The sequence below is a fragment of the Microcaecilia unicolor genome, chromosome 3 (assembly GCF_901765095.1).
Source record: "Microcaecilia unicolor chromosome 3, aMicUni1.1, whole genome shotgun sequence".
NCBI lineage: Eukaryota > Metazoa > Chordata > Amphibia > Gymnophiona > Siphonopidae > Microcaecilia > Microcaecilia unicolor.
This window is the reverse complement of record NC_044033.1, coordinates 357745653-357770245: the sequence shown is the minus strand read 5'-3', so window position 1 is coordinate 357770245 and position 24593 is coordinate 357745653. Positions and strand designations below refer to the sequence as shown.

Here is a 24593-nt window from a genome sequence, read left to right as displayed (position 1 = left end):
CAATGCAGAGGGGAACTCCGGAAAATACAGATGAATACGATGGAATTCCATAGAACCCTGATGAAACAAAAATTTTTTGAATTTAGTAACAAAGCGGGGACCATGCTGGCACGCACTTTAAGACAAAAACAGACAAGGAGCTTAATCGCTAAACTAAAAACACAAGGAGATAGATTGGTATATCAAGATAAAGATATTAGGAAAGCCTTTGTGCAATATTACTCTAAATTATACGCGCCAGGGGAAAAAATCCCCAAAGAAGACATACAAAGTCAATTAAGAGATCTAGGACTCCACAAGGTAACGGAGGCTCAGAAATTAGAGCTAGAGAAGTCCATAACGTTGCAGGAAGTACTAGAGGTAATCAAGGGGCTAAAAGGAGGCAAGGCACCGGGTTTGGATGGATACACGGGGAAATTTTATAAAGTATTTGGAAGGGAATTAGCCCCAATATTGGTGAGAGTTGGAAATGCAAACTTTGGAGGAAATGGGCTACCTAATAGCATGAAAATAGCGGGTATAACAGTATTACCTAAACCAGGAAGGGACCCAACATGTTGTGGATCATATAGACCTATATCATTATTAAATATAGATGTTAAGATACTTGCAAAGGTCATGGCCGACCGCCTAGCCCGTATAATGCCAAAACTTATGCACCCAGATCAATCTGGTTTTATATTAAATAGAAAGGTTGCTGATAACATCAGACGGACATTGAATATTATTTGGGGGGCGCAAAGAAGAGGAGACTCGCTGACGCTGTTAGCAATAGACGCTGAGAAAGCGTTCGACAGAGTGGAGTGGGAATATCTATGGGAGGTAATGAGGGTAATGGGAATGGGAATACCATTTATAGAATGGATAAAAGGGCTATATACATCACCGACTGCAAGATTAAAGATTAATGGGGGATACTCTGAAATTTTCCATATCCAGAGGGGTACACGTCAGGGATGCCCGCTATCGCCCCTATTGTTCGCGTTGTCTATTGAACCCCTGGCACAGAGAATTCGAACCATGAAGGAGGTGAGGGGAATAAAACTAGGTGGAAAGGAACATAAAATAGCGTTATTCGCTGATGACATCCTATTTTACGTGGGCCAACCGATGCACACTCTACCTGTCCTAGTTAAGGAACTTGAAGTATATGGGAGACAAGCAGGATTTAAAGTAAATTACGACAAATCTGAAATAATGGGAATTACAATAACAGAGGCAGAGAGTAATTACCTGAAGGAAAGGTGCAATTTTAAAATAACGGAACTGGGTTTCCGGTATCTAGGAATAAAAATTCCCAAAGATTTACAGAATCTATATGCTTGGAATTATGAACCCCTGCTTAGTTCAGTGAGGAGGGATTTGAATAGATGGGGGTCAGGATGGCTGTCGTGGTGGGGACGAATAGCAGTAATAAAAATGAATATCCTGCCAAGACTTCTATTTTTGTTTCAGACATTACCCATCCCAGTACCGACCAGAGAGTTGACAAGATTGCAATCAGAATTAGGGAAATTTACCTGGGGGAGAAAGCCGGCAAGGTTACCCAAGAGGATAATGTGGGGAAGAGTACAGGAAGGAGGAAGAGAAATGCCAAACATGCAATGGTATTACTGGGCAGGACAAATCACACAAATAGCAGAATGGTGTAAGGTAGACTTGTCACATATAACCACATTAGAACAAGTGTTTGTCAGAGAGGGATATTTGGAGGGTCTTCTGTGGGCCTCCCTTCCTGAACAAAGTTATGGGAAACTGACTCTAAACCCGTTTATAACACATCTACTAACACTTTGGGGTACCTTAAAAAAGAAATTAAGGGGGACACAACAGAGATCCTCATATGCGTGGATCACACAGGAGGAGGGATTCCCAGCGGGGAAAGAATCAAGGGTCTTCTCCACATGGTTTCAGAAGGGTCTGATCAGATTTCGTGACTTAATGGACGGAGGTCGCATAAGGGCATTTGAAGAACTCCAAGAGAAATATGAATTACAAGAGACAGATAAATACGCATACTTGCAAGTCCAACACTTTATTATAACAGAAAAATGGACAAAACACCCACCAGTAGATCATGAGAAATTCGAAAATATATGGGGAGAAATTGATGTGTCAGGCAGGGGAATCTCCAAGGTATATGGGCACCTTCGGGGCCAAATTTTTAGAAAACATGCTTTTATGGAAGCATGGGAAAAAGACATGGGACAGACATTAAGTGAGACCGAATGGAGGAGGGTGTGTACCGAAGTTAAGAAAACATCAGTTTGTGTGCTGATCAAAGAAAATGCATACAAGATACTAAGTAGATGGTACTATACACCAGAAAAAATTAATAAAATATACCCAGGAGCCTCTGCGGAATGCTGGAGGTGTGGGAAAGAGAAAGGTACATTCTACCATATATGGTGGGAATGTAGTCAGATACAAGAGTATTGGAAAGACATTGTGAACGAATTATCAATGGTCTTGGAGATACCCTTTCCTCATGAACCTAAATGGTGCTTACTAGGGTGGGGAAACCACAGAGGGCAAAAATGGCAACAAAGAGTAAAACGGATAGGGCTAGCAGCAGCGAAAACGGGTATAGCACGCCATTGGAAAAGTAAATTGGGGCCCACAAAGACTGATTGGAAAGTTAAATTAAGGGAGCTCATAGAGTTGGATAAATTAACAGACAAAAGAATAGGGAGATACAATTCTGAAGCAAAAGAATGGACACAATTACAAGTACTCTTGAAAGATACGGAATAAGAAGAAGGTGATATAATATCCTGAGGATTAAAAGAAGGGGGGGGGGGGGGAGGGGGAGGAGAGGGAGGGAGAGGGAGGAGGGAGGGGAGGGAGAAAATGTATAAAATATAGAGAAGCATTGTTATATTATTATGAGAAATGGAGTGTTACGTTATGATATAACGCAGTTGTGATATTGTGTTTTCAATAAAATATATAAATTACAAAAAAAAAAAAAGAAAAATGAAGGCAGATGAAGACCATATGACCTTTCCTCTCTGCCAATCCATGCCATCTGCTATCCTTTCCTCTCCCTTACAGATTACATTGGCCTCTTATAAAGTGACAGAATAACATGCTTCCTCTGCATGTCTGTGTGGTAGACTCAGTAAGAAGAGACATGATAAATTTATCTTGTTAGGGTCAGGATTGGTGTTAGGGGTTAGCAAACAGGGCAGTTGCCCTGGGCACAGTGCCACAGGGGCTACCACGCCTGCCTCAAAATGAAGGAGGCATAGCCTTCAGACAAGCCTACAGGGGCCCCCCCAAGGCAGAAACTGGGGAGGCGGCCCCAAAGCCTAACACCAGCCCTGGTTAAGGCAGCAGGGGCTGTGGGGTCATATGAGGCACTTGTGCAAGTAGTTTTCTGTGTATATCTGTATATATCCTGAGGATGTAGCTGTGTGAGGGTGGAGTGTTTTGTGTGTGTGTATATACATGATGGGTGGTGTTTGCATGTGTCCAACATGGAATACAGAGTGGGTGTTTATGTGCCTCTTGCCATATAGGCATTTTGTACTCTTCTAGTACTCATACACTCTCCCCTGGCCTGTGTGTACTCATTTCCTTTACCACCCACCCCCTTGCACTCTCACCTACTACTACTTATTTCTATAGCGCTACTAGACGTACGCAGCGCTGTACACTTGAACATGAAGAGACAGTCCCTGCTCGACAGAGCTTACAATCTAATTAGGACAGACAGACAGAACACCCATCTCTTTAACAAGGCTTACCACAAAGATCAACCAATGTGAATATACATAACTCCTCCACACATAGTTAGAAATGTCTTATAATATATTACTATCATGTCTTATCATGATCATGTTGCCAAAACGTTTCTGTAACACTAAATGTCTATTTTCTATTATATTTCCACTACCCATGATGTATTGTAAGCCACATTGAGCCTGCAAATAGGTGGGAAAATGTGGGATACAAATGCAATAAATAAATAAAACAAGAGATAAGGGAATACTAAAGTGAAGATGATAAAATAAGGGTTCTGAACAAGTGAATAATGGTTAGGAGTTAAAAGCAGCATCAAAAAGGTGGGCTTTTAGCTTAGATTTGAAGACGGCCAGAGATGGAGCTTGACGTCCCGGCTCAGGAAGTCTATTCCAGGCATATGGTGCAGCAAGATAAAAGGAGCGGAGTCTGGAGTTAGTGGTGGAGGAGAAGGGTGCAGATAAGAGAGATTTACCCAGTGAACGGAGTTCCCAAGGAGGAATGTAGGAAGAGATGAGAGTGGAGAGGTACTGAGGAGCTGCAGAGTGAATGCACTTATAGGTCAACAAGAGGAGTTTGAACTGTATGCGGAAACGGATAGGAAGCCAGTGAAGTGACTTGAGGAGAGGGCTAATATGAGCATAACGACACTGGCACAAATTAGTCTCGTGCAGACTCCCTCCTCTTGTATTCTCACCCTTTCTGCAACCCCATTTTCCCCTGCATCCTCTCCTCACCCTCCTTGCACTCTATCCCACCCCTTTCATTTTTTTCTTCCTTCTCCCCCTGGCTTTGCTGCTCTAGAAGTTTTCACTGCAGTTAGCAGACTTTTCTTTTTCTTCTGGTTTAGCTGGGGTGGGGGGGGGGGGGGTCAGGCTCCCCATCACCACTTTAATATAGTGCATCAAGTGACTTCTCTTTTCTCATCAATGCTGCAGAACTCCCACAGCACTTCTCCAGACCTTGGTGCCTCCCTTTATTCAAACGCATAGTGCAAACAAATCTACAGGACCGGTAGGATCATACTGCCACAGCAGGGATTATCCAACATCACATTCTGTATCTTTTTGTTCTCATGATTTAAAGTTTAAGGGGATCTTTTACTGAAGCATGCAAACATTTTGCACTTAGCAAGTGTTAGCTGCAAAAATGAATGCATAACCACCTGTTGTGGGCATACCCAGCAACTTCCTATATAGAAAATACAAAGACAGGACATTTACTGCACGTTAACTACATTGCAGAACTGGCTAGTAGGCTTCTCTGCCAGAGGTACAAGGAGAGAGGGGGAAAAAAAAAAAAAGCAACAAGGGGCACAAACCACAGATCACAAAGAAAATGGCTTTTACTTTGCTTTCTTTTCTTGGGGTATACAGATCTGGGCTGCAGAGCAAGTTAGAATGACATCTCAGTTTGCTTGAAGAGGGCCATTTTTCAACATGCTTCCAAAACCCTCTGTGGCAAAAAAAAAAACTGCATCTTATCTAGACTAGATTAAAGCAAGAGAGCCTAGGTATAGTGAACACATATGGAATGCTGAACAAGAGAAAACTGTAGTTACAGATAGGAGGTGAAAGAACTCATACGTAACAATCAAATGTACTACTATACTGGGTGCAAGCGACTTCGACAACAGTGCCCATGTAAAGCAGAATACTGCCTATTACACTTTAAGCCTCCAGAAATTAAATATTTCTCATCATAAACTGGCAATTCGCTTTTTACTGCTGCAAAACTGATTTTGACTCGTGCCTGGAAACAACAGACATTACCTTCTATGAAACCTGTTCTTCAAAAAGTAGATTTTTTTGTTTTAAATGTCTAAACTTACAGCTATGAGACGGGGGTCACCTAGTGTTATTTAATAAGTTATGGCAACCATATGAACAGTGGAAAACTCAATAATCAGCACCACCTTGATTCCGAAGGGAGGGGGTGGGGGACGGGGGAAGAGGGTTGTATAGTGGATAAGTTGTACTAGCTCTTTGTCTGGAAAAACTGGCTGTGTTCATTGCTTGTATGAGACAATGTTATCCTTAATAAAATATTTGCCAAAAAAAAAAAGTACTACTACTATGAATGAAATGTTATTGTACTGGAAAGCATATTCTGTGATCTCCATGATGTGGGAAAAAAAATCCCAAACAAATAAAAGTTATAACTTGGCTGGAAAGCTCTGTGAGATCTTGCATTCTACACCGTTATAAACTAAATGGAGAGTTTAAACGACCCATAAGTAGTCTTGCATGCTGAGCGACTTGCGTTCAGGATCACAGGAAGTCGCAACTAACTGCCAGCATCCCACTCTAAACAGCATGATGCCGTGGGATGAATAGTCTGCCCATCTGGCAAACGTTCCTCTGATTGAAATCTGAAGAGGAGGCAAGAGAAGGGACATTTCCTGTGCAAAATAGAACACCAAGTCCCCAGCTAATTTAATAACCATTTTTACCATTATGTGCCTATGGTGAAGGAAGGTTGACAATTCAGGCCCTATGTGCTGTGAACATGATCTATCCCAGTGGCGTAGCCACAGGCTCAGGCCCACCCAACAGTAGCACATGTTTAGTGGTAACTGGTGGGAATCCCAAGCTCTGCCAGCTGAAGATTTCCCCCTGATGGTAAAGAAAATGCTACTTTCCACAACACTGGCACCTGCGCATACTCAGTTTTCAGTGCATGCCTGCTGCCAAGGTGGAAAGAAGTGTTTTCCCACCAGCTGAGATAAATTTTTTTTTTTTTGGGGGGGGGGGGGAGAACACTTGGTGCCCACCCCAATTCTTGCCTAGGCCCACCCAAAATCTGTTGTCTGGCTACGCCCCTGATCTATCCCACCTACAACTCCAAAATTGTCTTTATTTTAAAACTTGGTATACCACCGAGCAGATCAGAGCAGCTGACAATTTAATCCAAATAAAATAGGTAGAAAATAACTCCATCAGTCAATAGAAAGATCTAAACCACAGTCAACCAAGATCATTCATTCTGAATTAACATTAAACACTAGACAGAACATTTCATTTTCTGGACTAAAGATCAAAAAAAGTCTTTCCAACAAAAGATATAAAACCCTAAGCTTTTAGAAATAAAATTAGTATATTCACTGTAAAGAGAGGCCTCACATATATAGGCACTCATTTCCCAAGCTACAAAGAAAAAGCTAACTTTAAAAAAAAACAGTGCGTTTTAAAAAAGAACTTAACATTTTTTATAAACTAGGTTCCACCTGGACCTCTTTAGGCAAAGCATTCTAAAGTGATGCCAAAAGAAATCCCTTTCCTGTGTTGCTACCCAGTGCGTCCTTGACATTTTCAGAAAGCTTTTGATAAAGTTCCTTATAAGAAACTCCTGAGGAAATTAAAGAGTTATAGGATAGGAGGCAAGGTTCTGGTGTGGATTAGGAATTGGTTATTGGGCAGAAAACAGAGGGTAGGGTTAAATGGTCATTTCTCTCAATGGAGGGTGAACAGTGGAGTGCCGCAGATGATACAAAACTATTCAAGGTTGTTAAAAAACACGTGTGGACTGTGAAATATTGCAGGAAGACCTTTGGAAATTGGGCATCCAAATGGCAGATGAAATTTAATGTGGAGAAATGCAAGGTGATGCACATTAGAAAGAATAAATCGAATCAGTTACCTGATGCTAGGGTCCATCTTGAGTGTCAGCACTCAAGAAAAAGATCTGGGTGTTGTTGTAGATAACACGCTGAAATCTTCTGTTCAGTGTGCAGCAGAGGCCAAAAAAGCAAACGGGATGCTAGGAATTATTAGGCAAGGGATGGCAAATAAGACCGAAAATACTATAATGCCTTATTGCTCCATGGTGCGTCTGCACCTTGAGTATTGTGTTCAGTTCTGGTCGCCGTATCTCAAAAAAAGATATAGCGGAATTAGAAAAGGTTCAAAGAAGAGCAACCAAAATAATAAAGGGGATGGAACTCCTCTTGTATGAGGAAAGGCTAAAGAGGTTATGGCTCTTCAGCTTGGAAAACAGATGGGTGAGGGGAGATAAGAAAGAGGTCTACAAAATCCTGAGTGGTATAGAACGAGTAGAAGTAAATCGATTTTTTACTCATTCCAAAAGTACAAAGACTAGAGGACACTCGAGGAAGTTACATGGAAATATTTTAAAAACAATTAGGAGGAAATATTTTTTCACTCAACGAATAGTTAAGCTCTGGAACTCTTTGCTGGAGGATATAATAACAGCAGTTAGCGTATCTTGGTTTAAAAAAAGGTTTGGACAAATTCCTGGAGGAAAAGTCCATAGTCTGCTATTGAGACAGACGTGGGGAAGCAACTGCTTGCCCTTGGATTATAGTATGGAGTGTTGCCACGATTTGGGTTTCTGTCAGGTACTTGTGACCTGGCTTGGTCACCATTTGGAAAACAGGATACTGGGCTAGATGGGCCACTGGTCTGACCCAGTATGGCTACTCTTATGTTCTCTCATGCTAACTGGGTAGCGTGCGGTAATCTACCTGCGTTACCTGATTAGCACAGGCATGCCTACTCTCTGCCCATGGGCACACGTCCCACACCTTAGTAAAAAGGACCCCATTGTGACGGAACCATAAGGAAAACTTTTTGGGAATTGCTTTTTCATTTAAGGGCCTGTATTTAAAAAAAAAAAAAGTTAGTATGATGATGTCATGAGGATGATGGATACTTAACAGTCAGCCTCTATCCCTAAATTTACATTCAGAACGGGTTAACAACTACATCATCAGTCTGGAACTACAATGATAATTATAACGCAAATTACTATAAATTTCATAAGAAATATTTTGAAAATAAACAGAATTTCAACTGTTTATGAAAATGAACATAAGGACATAATCTAACTTGAAGTATATTCCAAAGTTTTACTAGTTGAAATTTAACAGACCTGCCTAGGAAAGCAATCCTTCTCTTGGATAATGCACCATCTCACCCTGATAAGGCCAAACTGAGAAGTGCTGACAGAGTGCTTTTTCTGTCTCCCAATATCACATCATTGCGTCAGCCAACGGACCAGGGCTTACTTGAAGCCTTCAAGAAAAAATATCACCGCAAGCTTCTTATAACACTTGTTTATGAACTGGATGAAGGGAAAGGAATGATTGAAGTTTTAAAGAAAGTGAAATCAAAGATGTTATCTACTGGATCGCTAAGTCATGTGATGAAATTAAACCTCCAACCCTATAAAAATCATGGAGAAAGCTAATTCCTGAGAATGAAAATGAACAAGGACAAGACACTGAACATGGAACACCTGAGGAAGATCTCCTTCCTTTGTTACAGGAAATACCGAGGTGTGAGAATGCTTGTGCGGATGACATACAAGAATAGATGCAGGCGGACGAGCAAAAAGAGCTGACAATAATGTGATTGCTATGGTGAACGGGAATGGAGATGATGCCAATGAAGACACCTCAAGTGAGGATGAACATAAAACTTGTAAAAGTCACTCATGGTGAAGGCATCAATGCAATTGAGGTTGCACTGGCTTAGGCAGAACAAAAGTGACAGCTACTGAAAGATGCTGGCGTGACCTTGCAGCGAGGAAAAGACATACAATAGGAAAAGAAAACAATCACAACATTTTACAAAACAATTTTAGAATTTATGTTTACAGGTGCATTGCAACAAGGTATATAGTACTGGTTTTATAGTTCTGTATTGGTCTTTACAGTATAGTACAATTACTGTATGTTCTCCAGTCATGCTGCAGAATGTGATATAGTGTTACTAAAACATTTTTGAAAATTGGGCATTCCATGCCTTTGTTTATGCATTGTTTGAGGGGTTACCATTGTTTTTCTTATTATCCGACTTTTACTTATCCGACAATGGGTTGGTCTCAGTTACGTTGGATAATCGAGACTGTACTGCATTGCCTATTTTTTTTTTTTAACAAAGAACTGAACCACTGAAGTCCTTTCTAGCACTTTTATACCTCTAATTATACCATCACTGTTTAGCAGTATGAAACGTAGTTTAATATTCTGTGAATCACGATTTATGCTGCATATAGCAAACAGTACACTATTTTTTTTTTACTGTACATTGAGTGGTCACATTACTCCATTTCTATTCTCCATTTTTTAAGCATTGTTTCGATTTTGCCACCCATCGGAAGATATAGCTGTTGTGACCCCTGAAGCAGGTGGGCGTTCCGGCAGAAACGCAGTCATGTGCCGGGTCTACAATTACGAGTGGTATTCAATAAAGACGTTGTATTTATCCCTATTTGGCTGCAAGTGTGTTTGGTTCACCGTCCCTACTCCTTTGGACTAAACACGGTACACTTAACCATTTGATTTTTCTTTGCATCTCGACAGTATACTGGGTAGGAAAATATGAATGAACGATACTAACCTCGTTATCTTGCTAACAATTTACAACTTTTTAGTACTATCCTTGGGTGAATTTCTTCAAAAAGATAAATCCTAATAAATAAAACAAACTTCAGCGTCGGAGCGGCTTACAGACCATTGAAGTTCAGAAGGAGGAAACTGTGGTGAGCAGCGAGCGAGTCCAAGTGGAGCATGACAAATAGCTCTGAGTCATAGCACTTATTACAACACGATCGCTCAGGTCTGATCTTACTAAAAGTAGCTAATCGTGAAGGCGGGACGAGATGCAGCCCCTGAGGCTGCACCTTTACAAACTTAAGGTACATTTAACCTCTTCGGCTCAGATGTGCTTCTACAGAATAGGACCAAGGAAGTAGATCTGGCCGAGATCTCCACAGGAGCATCACTGTACAATATATCCTTTTTATAAATTAAAAAAAGTCAAAGTACCCGGAAAACGAAATACCAACTCAAACCCCTGCGTGCACCTCCCTTTCCTTTTCCCCCAGCCATAAACGAATCATATCCGATGGTGCAGAGGTACAACTACACCGGAGCGCATTAACATTGCTTGCTCTGGTGGGAAAGGAAGTACTTGAATATCTTCTCCACTGCTTAGCATTGAGCTTACTAAACCCAGACGGGACAAACCGCGCACCGACAGCCCATCCCCGTGCCGAAAAGAGAAAAGCCACCCATAGTACCAAAGAAAAGAGATTGAAACCACACAGATCCACAATCAGTCCAGCTGCAAGCCTAAATGGAGCTCTAGGGAGGGAATCGTTCTGGGCCGGTTGGTTGTTTTTTCACTTACTTCGCTTTTAGTCGTTTTCTAGGAGAGAGAGCGAGCGAGAAAACACGGTCCTCAAAACCTGAACCCAGGAAGCGATCGGCTTACAGGAAGGCTGCCGGCAAGCGGCAGCTGATAAAAGAAAGACTAAAGCATATAATAGGCCGGCCGCCCACTCTAGGAGCGGAGCCTATGAGGAGCGAGCCTGAGACGAGGAGGCGGAGCGTAGGCGAAGAGGTAGAGTCTGAAACGGGGAGGTGTTGGTGAAGCTTAGTGCTTGTGGCTTTAGGCAATGGCAAAAATCAGCTTCCTGGTAGGGGCAGATTTACCTGTATTTGCCTAAAGCTAGAGTGCCTACTTCTGATTGAAGCAGTTTCGTTTTCCCAAAGGGAGGAACGATCGCATAGATATACACGGAAATGCTTTTTATTTTGTAGCTGCTGTTGTGTGGTTCTCCGTATCATTTTGAAAAATTGCTCCATGTCCATATTAACATTTATAGAGTTGCGGTTTTAAAAGGACTTCCTATGTGTTTCTGGATTAAGACTGGCTAGCAGGGACAGGACCACTTTTAGCAATTGCGGGGCCCTGTACAGACCAGTTGAGTGAGCCCCCCTAGCCCCGCCCCTTGCCTAAACCCATCCCTTATTGACAATAAGTTTATTTTGTTATGTATTAAATTTCAAATAAAGCCAAATCAAGCATTCTTGTACACAAAAACTGATTCAAATAAGCACAATGCTATCATTAAAAAAAAAAACTAGTATTAAGCAATAAAAATAACCAATTTTCATAACATAAGAATATTCTGTTTGGTGCTACGTGATCAGTGAGTTGACAACACATATACAAGTAGGACTCTTCATTTTGCATTCATTACTTGGTGTATTTATTGACCCCTGATGCAGACGCTTTTTAGCGTCGAAACACGGCCTGTGTCGGGTCGTTATCTCTGATATAATAAAGACTGTTGGACTCACGTCTCCAGTGGTGAATCGTCTATTAGTCTCTACTTTTGCCTTCTGTGTACAGAAAAGAACAGCACACGAGATAGCTGCCAGCCTGAATTATGAAAATAAAAAAAAAGAAGGTAAAGTTGAGGAAGGGGGTTGAGAAAGGAAGGAGGGGAGAAGCCAGACTGCAGCGTGTGTGTATGTGTGGGGGGGGGGGTGGAAAGAGGCGATGCTACGCCATAAAGAGTTCCACCTGAGGCCCCCAACTCGGCTTAATGGTAGGGCCACCGCTGCACATGGAGGTTAACCTTGTTTCTGCTAGTAGAGGCTGAGTGGGTCAGGCAACGTCCTGTGAATTGTACTGGCATGCTTTCAAGGAATTCACTCCAAGATTTGCATTTAGCTGCCTGCAAACTGTGCTTTGAGTCCCTTTGCAACTGTTGTGAAGCCAAACAGCCAATTTTGGGTGGGCACCATATTTTCTCTCCAGCCCTGTCCTTCCCCCCCCCCCCAACTCAAAATATAAATACCTGAGCTAGCTGTGATCCCCAAGCCTCCCCCCCCCCCCCAGTGGCCAGAACTCCTTCCATGTTCAGTAGCTGGCGGCAGTGTCCCCAAACTGCTGCTGCCACTATCGCCAGCCCCCCTGAACATACTCACGGATACTGCCACTTGTTGAGGAACTTGGAAGGAGCTCTGGCCACCAGAGGAGGAGGACTTTAGCTTGCAGGACTTGGGGATCCTTACCAGCCATAGCAAGGGTGCACTAATTTTGAGTGAGCCTGAGCCCAAAATGGGAGGCCCCTGCCCATCTGGCCCCACCCATGGCAATGCCACTGAATCACAAGACGCAGTGCCTCCATTTCTGGTTTTACTCCAACCAGGGAAGGAAAACTCCAGACCTAGGTAAAATTAATATTCAGTTTTTATAAGCTCAAGGAATTGGGAACTCCTTTTAGTGAGTCCCTCACATACATTTTTTAATTAATCTTTAATATTATTTCTGCATCCAGTTAATTTATTTGGCCCTCCTGCCTCATCCCCTGAGTCTGCCCTACTGATTCTTCCACTACCTTGGTATTCTTTTTCCTACCTCTTTTCAGAAGAATCCTCTCCTGCCTTTCCCTCTTTTCTAAGCTTCCTGTCACTCTTCAGCCTGCTTCTTCTTCCCATTTCTTATATTCTCCATCCCCCTGCATCAGCCTCCCCCCTCCATCTTGTCCTAAATAGCAGTGCAGCTCCAGTGCCATTTGCTGCAACAAACATAAAAAGTGCTTCCTATCCTTATCTGGCACTGCCTTGTGCATGCATCATGAGCATGTTCAAAACTCAGGGGATGCACTGCTTGTTCACAGATCTCTTTGTATCCTGAGATTATCACAGAGTGCCTCTACTGAGTTTTTAACAAGTTTCCAGAGCTGGCATAAATGAGAGGGATTGGTTAAAAACTTGCTGGAAGCACTTTCTGTGTGATGATCTCTACAAGATCAACAGACAGAAAGTCCTCCCGTGTGTTTTTAATAAGCTTGCAGTGCCAGCCCAGCAGTGACAGGGAGAAGCTCTGCTTTCTTTCTCTGCTTATGAAACTCCTGTGGGCCAGATTAAAAGGGCTGGAACAGCCTGCAGGCTTTATGTTTGAAAATGTTGGTCTATGGAGTTATTAGATGGCTCCATCAAAGACCAACTGAGTTGGTTTTGCTGTTGCTCTGTTACATCAATTAACCTTTAGCCTTCCATTTCTTATAGAAAATGGAACTGTATATTCCTATATGTAACAGGGGCAATTCCATAACTGACAGCTGTCCCAGAGGTGGCACTCAAACATTCTGAATTACTTTCTGACAGTACTAAAGAGTTTAGCTACTTTTCTTCTAGCTCTCAGTCAACTGGGTACACAGGCTGTTTAAGTGTCAGTCAAAATGACAGGAGAGAAAGGAAGAACAAAATCGTAAGAAAAGCAGTAAACAAAAAAAAAAAAAAAGACATGCTAGTTGTGATGTCTCTCATTGGGGACACCCCTTTCTAGCTCAAGGAACAAGGCCCCTCTGCTCTGGGAAGCCTCCCACACCATTTTGGACAATGAGACACAAACTAAAACCAGTCCTTTAATACACCCACTAAACAGCATATAATATAAACTTTGTCATATTCCTACAACCTCTTACTTAAATCATCTGCCTGACCTTGTTCAAACTCACAATCCAGGTTTTCCTACTGGTCCTCAACAGCACAACTCTTAAGCACAGCTTACTTTACAAGCAAGCAAGCAAGCAAGCAATCAATGGGACCCCCCCCCCCCCATATCATTTATAATAAGGATTAAACCACATTCACTTTCAACCATCCAAGTAGCTAGGGTATTTCTTGCTAACTGACTCTTCTCACTAGCTACCTTACTAACTCAGGATTTAAACACCAATTTCTTTTCACCCTTTAAATTAGGTACAGGGTTTTAGCTTTTCCACTAGCCCTTCCTCCATTGTGTTACCACATAACCAGAACACCATTTTTTCATCACTTGAAATAGCTATGGGGTTTCTGCTTTTTCCACTAACCCTTCGCCCACTATGCTATCCAGACCATAATATGTAAGCCGCATTGAACCTGCTAGGAGTGGGAATGCGTGGGGTACAAATGCAACAACAAAAAAAAAGACCAGCCTTGTGCTGCCAGACTTCTATACAACATCAAACCCCTCTCCTATTACTACACCATTCAGGAGAACAAACACAAAGAACTGTCCGGGTACTTACCCTAACATTAGATCCTTATCCCTGTTATATCTTGAACCCTCCATTCCCAGCCTCAAGTAATCCTGCTCTCTTGTCCCAGGCTCTGAACCTTCTCTTCAGTAACCTACTGGAGCACTGCCCCCTCTTTACCTATCTCCAGTCTGGGGCTCCTTTCACAACAGAGAATTACTAACCCTGGTTTCCATCCCTTACTGGTAAGAGATTTCTTTTCCCCACTCCAGGCACAACTATAAGCTGACAGAATTAAGCCTCGCCCTGCTCAACCTTAAAGAGCCCTCTCCTGGAGCCTCTCTAGAACCCTGCCGTGCTGCTGATTCCCTTGGTTATGTCTCCCTTCACAAAACAAAAAAACTTAATTTTAAATTCACCTTTCACATTCCAAGAAGGCACTGCTAATTAGCCCAGATGGAAGCCTGATGAGTCTGCAGCTTCCTCATCTCTGAGAACAGCCCTCCTAGCTTCAGAATGCATAGCCCTCTGGGCATTGTAGTCAAACCTTAAAGGGATCAAGCCTAAAATTAAACAGGATTTTTCCTGTTTTGTCCGCTTTTCTGACCTCATGTACAGCAGCCCCCAGGCTACATGCCACACAGTCAATATTCAGTCAGCTGTGTTGTTGGTTTTTTTTTAATGCTGATCCACCGCAGGCAGGCTTAGGCCCTTCTGGCATGTGCTGTCTGCCGGATCTTATACGGGTCCCAGCCAATATTCATCTGGGACCCACATGAGACGCAGGGGCCCTTATCCCCTCTCCTTTCCCTCGATCCCCCCTCTTCCCTCCAAAAAGAAGAGCCCCCACCCTTTGTAGGTCTCCATGGACCTATCTTTGATAGCTCTGGTGGTCTAGGAGGTCCTAAAGACAACAGGGATGCCCACTCACATGCCTGCAGTGGCTCCAGCCTCATAATAGCTGCCGCAATCTCTAAGAGCAGACTCACAGTACTAGTGAGTACTGCAAGACTGCCGCTAGAAATCACAGCAGCTATTTTGAGCTTCGATGCACAGAAAAAAGTGGGCATCGCTCCTGCTTTTAGGACCACCTAGGCCACCAGGGCTATCTAGGCCTACAGGGTTGGAGACAGTGGTGTGCTGGAGCTGGTTGTTACATTTTTCAACATTTTGCAAGCTGGTTATTAAATTCCTTTATGCACGGCTGTGCTCTGTTTGCCTGTCCTCCCAAGCTGTAGGGTCCCGGCACATACCAGAACATTGCTCTTTAAAAATGGTTGCTGAAAGTTCCAGCAGCTGCTGTTGAAAGTCTTGGCAGCCATTGTAAAGAAGATACAGCAGCAAGAGGGTCAGCACCGGCAGTGGGCAGGAAAGACGGGGGATCTTTCCTGCCCTGAAGAATCCACTAGACCACCAGGGAGGCTTCAGGTATGTGCTGGGGGACCAGGGAGGAGATCTGGAATAGGTAGGTGGGAAGGATACTGTAAAGGTGCAGAGATGTTTTTTTTTCTCTTGGTAGAGGGCCACTAAACAGACATCATTTTATGATAATCAGGTGCTCAACATTCAGAATTTCTATTGATCTATTTATTTACTTATTTATGGAATTTTATCCCACATTAAACATGAATTGGATTGGAACCTGGGAGCATTTAAAATCTTTTTTTTTTTTCTGTGCCTACAAAAAGAAAAAAAGATGGCATGTGGGAACTTGCTCCTTTTGCTTTTTGGAATGAGCAGGGACTGTCTTTCTTCTATGTTTGTGCAGCGCTGCGTACGATTTGTAGCGCTATAGAAATGCTAAATAGTAGTAGTAGCAGAATGCAGTGGGTATTGTATAAAAATGCACTTGCCTATTTTTTATTACTACTATTTTACAAAGAAGGTATTGATTAATGAGGGAAGGGTCTGCTTCATGCAGAACTGTCCAGAGACAGTCTAAATGTGCCAACATTGGCCAGTTCAGCACACTATTAGCAGCCAAGTTCATACAAAGTTAATTATATTCAGTGGAAAAGAAATCTGTTGGCTCAAGGTGTTTGCTATGTGAATATTCAATCACTGTTTCATTATCAAAATTTGTACTTCAACATGACATTCTCTTTTAGTTTCTTTGATCCAAGCTGTTTACTCAGGCAGTGAGTTCTCAAACTGAAGGTCTGGACCCTAAAGATTTTTTGGATGGGTCTCAGGATGAGAAGCCTCAGGGGAGAAATTCCAAAGTGCAAGCTGAACAGGTGGGCAGTAGTTTGTGAAAGCTTTTAACCATGCACCATGATATATAACTATATATATAACTATATATATATATATATATATATATATATATATATATATATATATATATGTTGCAAAATAACTCTCCTCTCGTGTGTCTGGGCAAAAAACTCTTTATTTGGGAGTCAATCCCCTTCTTATATACTCTATGAATATTCATGGATATTACATGTATTATCATTACTATTGGTTACATTTTGCTTACACAACCATGATCATGCATTGCTTACAAGAACAACTCTACATGAACAGCTCGTGAACCTGCTCAGGAATGTACAAACATCACCTGCTATTCTGCTACTTTCTCAGGAAAGAACAAAAACATCACATGCTAGATTCTCAGGAATATACAAAACATCATCTGCTGCCTGTATCCAAATACATTCTATCTACATCTCCACCTTTTTTTTTTTTTTTTTTTTTTTTTTTTTTTAATGAAATCTCCGTGGTGTGCCAGCTGGAGATGGAGGTGGAGATGTTTGTAATAGCTTATAAACATATTGAGCAGAGTGACGTGTTGGAGCGAATGGACGAGGAAAACATAAAGAAAAAAGGTTAGGAATGCATTGTATACAACAGCAAAAAATAGTGAAAACAAAAATACCAATGACTAAATACTGGATAATAGGGCGGAGCCAGGTCCAAGGGATCCATTGCCACAATTGATCCCATACATCAGAGAGTAGGTTATTATGAATAGTAATATGAGTAGTTAAATTCCGTAGGAAAGCTAATTGTTTGTCAATGGCCTTTGAATTGTCAGATAAATTAAAACAGCACATGTCCTGAAACTCTTCGCAACCATGATGGTTAAGTAATAAAAGATAATCAATGGCTGCTCGATTTTGTAAAACTCCATGACGTAATTGCTGTTGCTCAGCATTAAGTAAACTAATAGCAGTGGAGGTTGCATTGATTGATTTAATTGCCCAACAGGCTAATTCACGAATATTTTTTGCATTTGCCGCTGCCAATGCAGGGACACCTATTAATGAAAATGCAAGTGCCAGATATTCAGTTTGACTCAGAAATTTAACATTATCATTGCAATTGGCAGCAAGGGTCATACGCTTGGATCGCATATGTGAGGAGTTAGAAAATAAAATATGTTTACTGGGAAGTACCATAGTGAGTCGACTTAGACAGCATGTAGTACCATCAGATATATTAGCTGGAATATAATTAAAGGTATACATTCCACATGACCAAAACCAGCCAGGGGGTAAATGAGTAAATTTATAAATATATGAAACATTTTCGTAGGAGCTACAATTTAACAAAGTTGGTCCAAAATTAACACAATTTGATCGGGTACAATTAACCATACGAGCACATGTCATATTGATACTAGCTATTTGATTGGTTCTCACATGCATTGCCAAAGTAGGCGGCAACAGGGTTTGTGTTCCCCAATTATGGTATTCATAAGAAGCATTTCGATAGGATGAATTAACAGGAAGCTGTGAATAAAACCAAGTATCATTTTGCATATCTTTAGGATCATGACATACTGGAATCAGGCAAGTTGCCAAAACTTCTCCAACTGCCTTTTGATGAGAAAGACAGAAATCAGTTTGGTTCAGTGAAATTGCAAACGCTTCCCAAATATTTTTTGTGGGAAGTAATTGTGACTGTCCACAAGGTATGTACAAACAACAACACAGTAGAAGCAATGTAATGGAATTAGCATTAAGCGCTGCAATAATAGCCACTACGAAGTTATCATCAGTCTTTTCAATATGAGCTTTTTCTAAAGTCTCTGTAGCTTGTTGACTCAAGGCTTTAATTTGTCCCCAAGTAACAGGAGCATTAGGTTGACGAGTCACTGACCGTTTGCGTGTTTACATCTGCGGTCCTTGAAGGGTGAGTGTGAAATTGGGAATTGGGTTGTGAAGACCTTGATGCCACGACATGAGGTTTCACCCACTTTGCTGGAATCCACACCGGGCCAGAATCTGTTTGAACAGCAGCGTAACCACGACCCCAGGTAAGGAGAGGCACAGGGGAACTCCACTGATCAGAAGGTAGTTGTCGGTATATGACCAAAGGACGAGATAAAGGTGGGGCAGGAGTACGAAAATGTTGTTCAAATCTGGAAGAAAAAGTTTTTGTAGCAGGATTATTGATGAGATTGAGATGATTCAGTGTGTAAAGGATTTGTGCTAAGCATTCATCAATGCTTACTCTATGACGGAGAATACCGTCTTTTTTGTAGTCAGATTACTTAAAGCAGTTTTCAGTGTGCGATTAGCACGTTCAACAATAGCTTGACCAGTGGAGTTATAGGGGATACCAAAAAGGTGCTCAATATGCCAGAGGGTCAGGAACTCCTGTAAGGAGGTGGAAGTATAAGCAGGGGCATTGTCTGTCTTGAGAGTTTTAGGAACACCCATGACCGCAAAAGCTTGGAGAAGATGAGAGCGGACATGAGATGTAGTTTCCCCTTTTTGTGCAGTGACCCACAAAAATCCAGAATGAGTATCAACAACCACATGAAGCTTAGACCATTGACCAAAAGGGGGAAAGTGAGTAACGTCCATTTGCCAGAGGCTATTAACTTCCAGACCACGAGGATTAACTCCAGGAAAAAAGGTAGTAGGAGCTGAAAAGGAACATTGTGGACAATTTTTGATAATAGCTCTAGCTTCTTCTAAAGAAATTTGAAACTGGCGAGCTAGGCTAGGTGCATTTTGATGATGAAGTTCATGACTGCAGTGTGCTGTGGAGAAAAAATGAAGATGGCGATCCGCTCGAGCATTCCCTTCAGACAGACCACCAGGAAAAGGTTGATGACTGCGGATATGACCTATAAAGAGAGAAGAAAGGCGATTCTCCAAGTAACCTTGGAGGGTTAACAGTAAAGCATAAAAAGAGGCATCCATTTTGAATGATACATAACTGTCGGGCATGCGACGGACAAGATTAGCACAATATTGACTGTCAACAATAAGATTCAGTGGTTGATCTGAAAATAAAGAAAGAGCCAGGATGATGGCAGCAAGCTCTGAACGTTGAGCAGAGGTTTGTGGAGAGGTAAATTTGACGTGCCATTTGTTCAGATTGTACCAAGTAACCACCCCACGAGTGGGACTACCATCTGTAAAGACGGTGAGAGCAGTAGGGAGTGGACGTAAAGAAATGGGATCATGAAGAGTGATTGGCAAAATGGATGTGCCCTGTATGCGAGGGTCTTTAGGATAGTGGCAATCTATAATACCAACATAAGTGGCTAAAATAAATTGCAAGTCGTCGGAGAACTGAATCATTTTTTCCCACTGCCACAAAGAATGAGGAATGATGAGTTTAAGAATGTCGAAACCAGTCATGAATGTTGCTCGCTCTCGAGCTTTAGTAATCAGCAAGGCTAGTTGCTGGGGCCATTGTGTAATAGTAGAATGGAGAGTATTCTGTAAATAGACCCATTCTATCAATTTCGGAGGAGTTGTATCTTGATATAAGACACCAAACGGTTGTCGGTGGGTGGGGTCTTTGAGAACGCAAAAACAAAAAAGGGCAAATGCATCTCGTCTATCTGTCCATTTTGTTTGTAAGATTTGATCCAATTGTGACAGAATTGTTTGTTGCGATGCAGTGAGTGTAATTAATTCAGCAGGTGTTTTATGACCTTTTAATGCGAGAAACAGGGGTTGTAAAAATTCTGTAGGAAGTTTCAAGTAGGGACGTAACCAATTGAGATTTCCTAAAATCTCTTGTAATTGATGTAATGTCGTGGGAGACTGTAAATTGAGATGAGGAGCGACAGGTTGGGCTGCAGCTTTAGTCATACGGAAACCTAGATATAAATAGGGTTCCTTTTCTTGAACCTTCTCTGAGGCAATTGTTAATCCTGAGGAGGCCAAGATAGAAATTAAAGTAGATTTCCAAGAAGGGGGAAGAGTTATCCCTGCAATTAGTATATCATCCATATAATGATATACCAAAAGTTGAGGGAAATAGGCACGAAATGGTTGCAAGGCTTGATGAACATAGTATTGACAAATAGTGGGTGAATTTAACATTCCCTGGGGCAAAACTTTCCAACAATACCTAGTAGTAGGGTGTGCATTATTGTAAACAGGTACAGTAAAAGCAAAGTATTTATAATCTTTTTCCTGGAGAGGAATTGAAAAAAAACAATCCTTCAGATCTATAATAGCTAATTGATAATCATAAGGAATCAAATTAGGATTTGGAATACCACATTGTAATGGGCCCATTGGTTCTAAAATCGCATTAATAGCTCGTAGGTCATGTAAAAATCTCCATTTTCCGGATTTTTTCTTGATCACAAATACCGGAGTATTATATGGAGAATTGGTAGGCTCAATGTGATTTAATTGTAATTGTTCTTCCACCAATTGATGTAAAATCAACAGTTTTTCTCTGGTAATCGGCCACTGCTCTACCCAAACAGGTTTGTCAGTTTTCCATTCCAAAGGAAGAGAAAAAGACATATTTATGAACTGTTAATCAGGTAGGATCAATGATGCATCTAATTGTTCCAAAAGGTCACGACCCCATAAATTAAAGGGTACTTGTAAAATACAGGGCTTAATATGTCCTAGAACCTTGGTATCGTTAGGATATGTAATAGATAACCATTGAGAACTTTGGGAGGCTGACTGAGTTCCCCCTATTCCTGTCACATGTGAAGTATCTTCAATGGGCCATTCCACAGGCCATTGTTTATAAGCTATGACAGAAACATCCGCCCCGGTATCTAATATACCAACAAAGGGCTTTTGTTGCAATAAAAATTGAGCAGTGGGTCGTGCATTAGAAACCGGTTTTAAAACTGCACTTACCTGTCGCGTAGATCCAAAGCCCCCTGTACGAGAGACAGTAGAAGGAATAGGTGCTGTAAAATATGGTAAAATAATTAATTGTGCCCACGAGTCCCCGGGAGAAATTGTTAAAGGTGATGAGGACCATACTTGAATTTTAACAATGCCTGTGTAATCAGCATCAATAACTCCAGGGATAACATGAATACCTGCCTTCGATGCAGAGGAGCGAGGTAATACTAAACCTACAGTAGCCGCTGGAATGGGTCCTTTAAAGGTAGTATTATATACCAAAACTTCATGAGGTAAGATGGCAGTTTTACATTCCGCTGCAATAAGGTCAATTCCTGCACTACCTTGTGTAGCAGTAGTACTATGAGCAAAAGACCCTTGCACTCCCTTTGGACCGAGGTTAGGAGTTAACCCGGAGCAAAGTTTTTTGGGGGTGGCGGTGTGGAATTAATTGGATTAGAGCGACATTGATTGGCCCAATGATATCCTTTTTGACATCGAGGACATTTTCGAGAAGGTCGAGAAGGTCCTTTTGCAAAGTTGGCACCCCCTCCTGGGGCTCTACACTGAGCTCGAAAATGTCCTGGTTTCTTACAATTAAAACACGTCCCCTGTGGCTTATTACCTTTTTGTATAGCTCCTGCTAACAAATTCATAGAATAACCATGAGTCCCCACATCTGCACATGCGCTCAATAAATCTGCTAAAGTAATTCCTGGGCGATGAGCTACAGTCTGCAATGCCTTTTTGCAATCTGAATTTGCATTTTCTTGGGCTAATTTAATCAATAACTCTGTTTGCGCATCAAGATTATCAATTTGCCTAGTTACAGCTTCCTGCAATCGATTAACAAATTGAAGGTAAGATTCGGTTGCACCCTGTTTAATTGATGCAAAAGATTTTGTTGGTTTATTCCCTTCTGGTGTTCTTTTAAATGCTCGCAAGATACAAGTGCCTATGGCTTGAAAACAGGTATCGTTTTGTTGAATTTGCATATCAAGGGTTGAAAATGGTCCCGATCCATAAATTTGATCAGGCACCAAATTAGTCCCAGTGATAAGTTGTGCTGCTTGCTTATATTCATTATCCCACACTACATATTGCGCAGGAGTTAACAGCATACGGAAAAGGTCTTTCCAATCTTTTGGAGTCATTAAGTAACCGTTACTAATCCCTTCTATCATGCCTTGAACAAATGAACTTTTTAAACCTGATTCTACGATAGCTCTACGTAATTCTCTCAAAACTTGATAAGGTAGAGCAGTCCATTCTGCATGATGTGTTTCGTTCCCTGCCTCTATTGTTGTAGTTCTAGTAACTGGGTATAAATTAGGATTAGGTTCCGAATTATCCCATAGATCATCGTTCCAAATGAATTCACCATTTTTTCGTGCTTGCTGTATACCTAATTGAATTAAACTAGGTCGTTCTACGCTCTTTGGTGTTTTGGTAATAATAACGCTATCATTAGCGTTGTTGTTTTGGATATTTTCAATTGGTTTATTAGGGGTAGTAGTAGTAAAGTCAGGAGTTTTGTTTTGCTCTTCCCTTCCCATATCGGTGGCCAGCCGACAAGAAGGAGGAGAAGGTGTAGGTCCAAGAGTCGCGGGAGGTAAAAGAGACCAGGTCTTGCCTGGCAATTTGTTGGATATATTTTCGTTAGTAATGCCTGTCAATCCAGAAGAGAGAATTACTATAGTAGAATATATCTCTCTCCAAGTCAATAATATAGGAGTCGAAACTCTAGGCTCTAAACGAAACTGCTGCCCTATCTTTTCCCATGTTTGAGGATCGAATGATCCCTTCTCTGGATACCAGGGACATTGACAAACTATTTCCTCAATTAAACGCTCTATATCTTTAAGAGTTATTGGATTTCGGGAGGAACCATATCTTTGCGTTATAGTATATAGCTCCTGTGCATGTTGTTTATGTGATGATGTTAAATTTCCCCCCATACTTACAGTGTTCCGTAGAAGGAATGGCGCGCTGACTGTTCCAGTCGTAGTAAGTACGTCACGTTTTCACCGATCACGTCGGGGATCACCAGATGTTGCAAAATAACTCTCCTCTCGTGTGTCTGGGCAAAAAAACTCTTTATTTGGGAGTCAATCCCCTTCTTATATACTCTATGAATATTCATGGATATTACATGTATTATCATTACTATTGGTTACATTTTGCTTACACAACCATGATCATGCATTGCTTACAAGAACAACTCTACATGAACAGCTCGTGAACCTGCTCAGGAATGTACAAACATCACCTGCTATTCTGCTACTTTCTCAGGAAAGAACAAAAACATCACATGCTAGATTCTCAGGAATATACAAAACATCATCTGCTGCCTGTATCCAAATACATTCTATCTACATATATATATATATATATATATAGTTATAGTTATGAACATGGTATTGATTTGGGCTATAAAGATTTGATGCTTAATGGGGGTCTTATGATTTAATGGGAGCTCTGACATGAGGGGAGAAGGAGAGAGAGTAATGCATTGCCCCCCCCCCCCAGTCCACATCTGTGTGTCCCTCCCCATATTGCAGGGCGGGGAGAGAGCATGTTAAAAATTTACCAGCACACCACTGGTTGGACGGGTGGGGGTCTGATTAGAGGCTCTTCTTGTCTTGGGGGGGGGGGGGTGGAGGGAGAGGGCACCAGATACCCCGAAGTTACCTGAGCACCTGCCAATATTCAGGGCCAGTGCCCAGATACCTAACCAGGCAAAGATAGGACTGCTTTTGTATGTAGTCCTATCTGCCTAATTATATCTGTGGGCACTGGCACTCGTATAACTGCTGGCTCCTTCCCAACCTCTCCTGCCCAGTTTTAGTTTAGTCACTTAAGGCCCCTTTACAACGACGCGCTAGTGTTTTTAGTGCATGCTAAAAATAAGCATGCACTAAATGCTAGAGATGCCCATATATTCCTATGGGTGTCTCTAGCATTTAGCGGAAGCTAATCAGCGCGTGCTAA

The 24593-nt window shown here is 41.7% G+C and overlaps 1 protein-coding gene across 2 annotated transcripts in view; it reads right to left on the bottom strand.

Moving 5' to 3' along the window:
* The window catches only part of ABRACL (ABRA C-terminal like), a 41361-nt gene extending 30339 nt beyond the window's left edge, over positions 1-11022 (bottom strand). Inside the window, exons 1-2 of one of the 2 annotated variants that reach the window (XM_030198535.1) lie at positions 6923-6926; positions 4658-4666 (exon numbers count right to left, since the gene is read on the bottom strand). The gene's annotated coding sequence lies outside the window, so the exon portion shown is untranslated. Of the gene's footprint in view, positions 1-4657; positions 4667-6922; positions 6927-10898 lie in introns of those variants that run through there. The other variant, XM_030198534.1, reaches the window with a different exon arrangement.
* Between the last annotated feature and the right edge of the window lie 13571 nt (positions 11023-24593).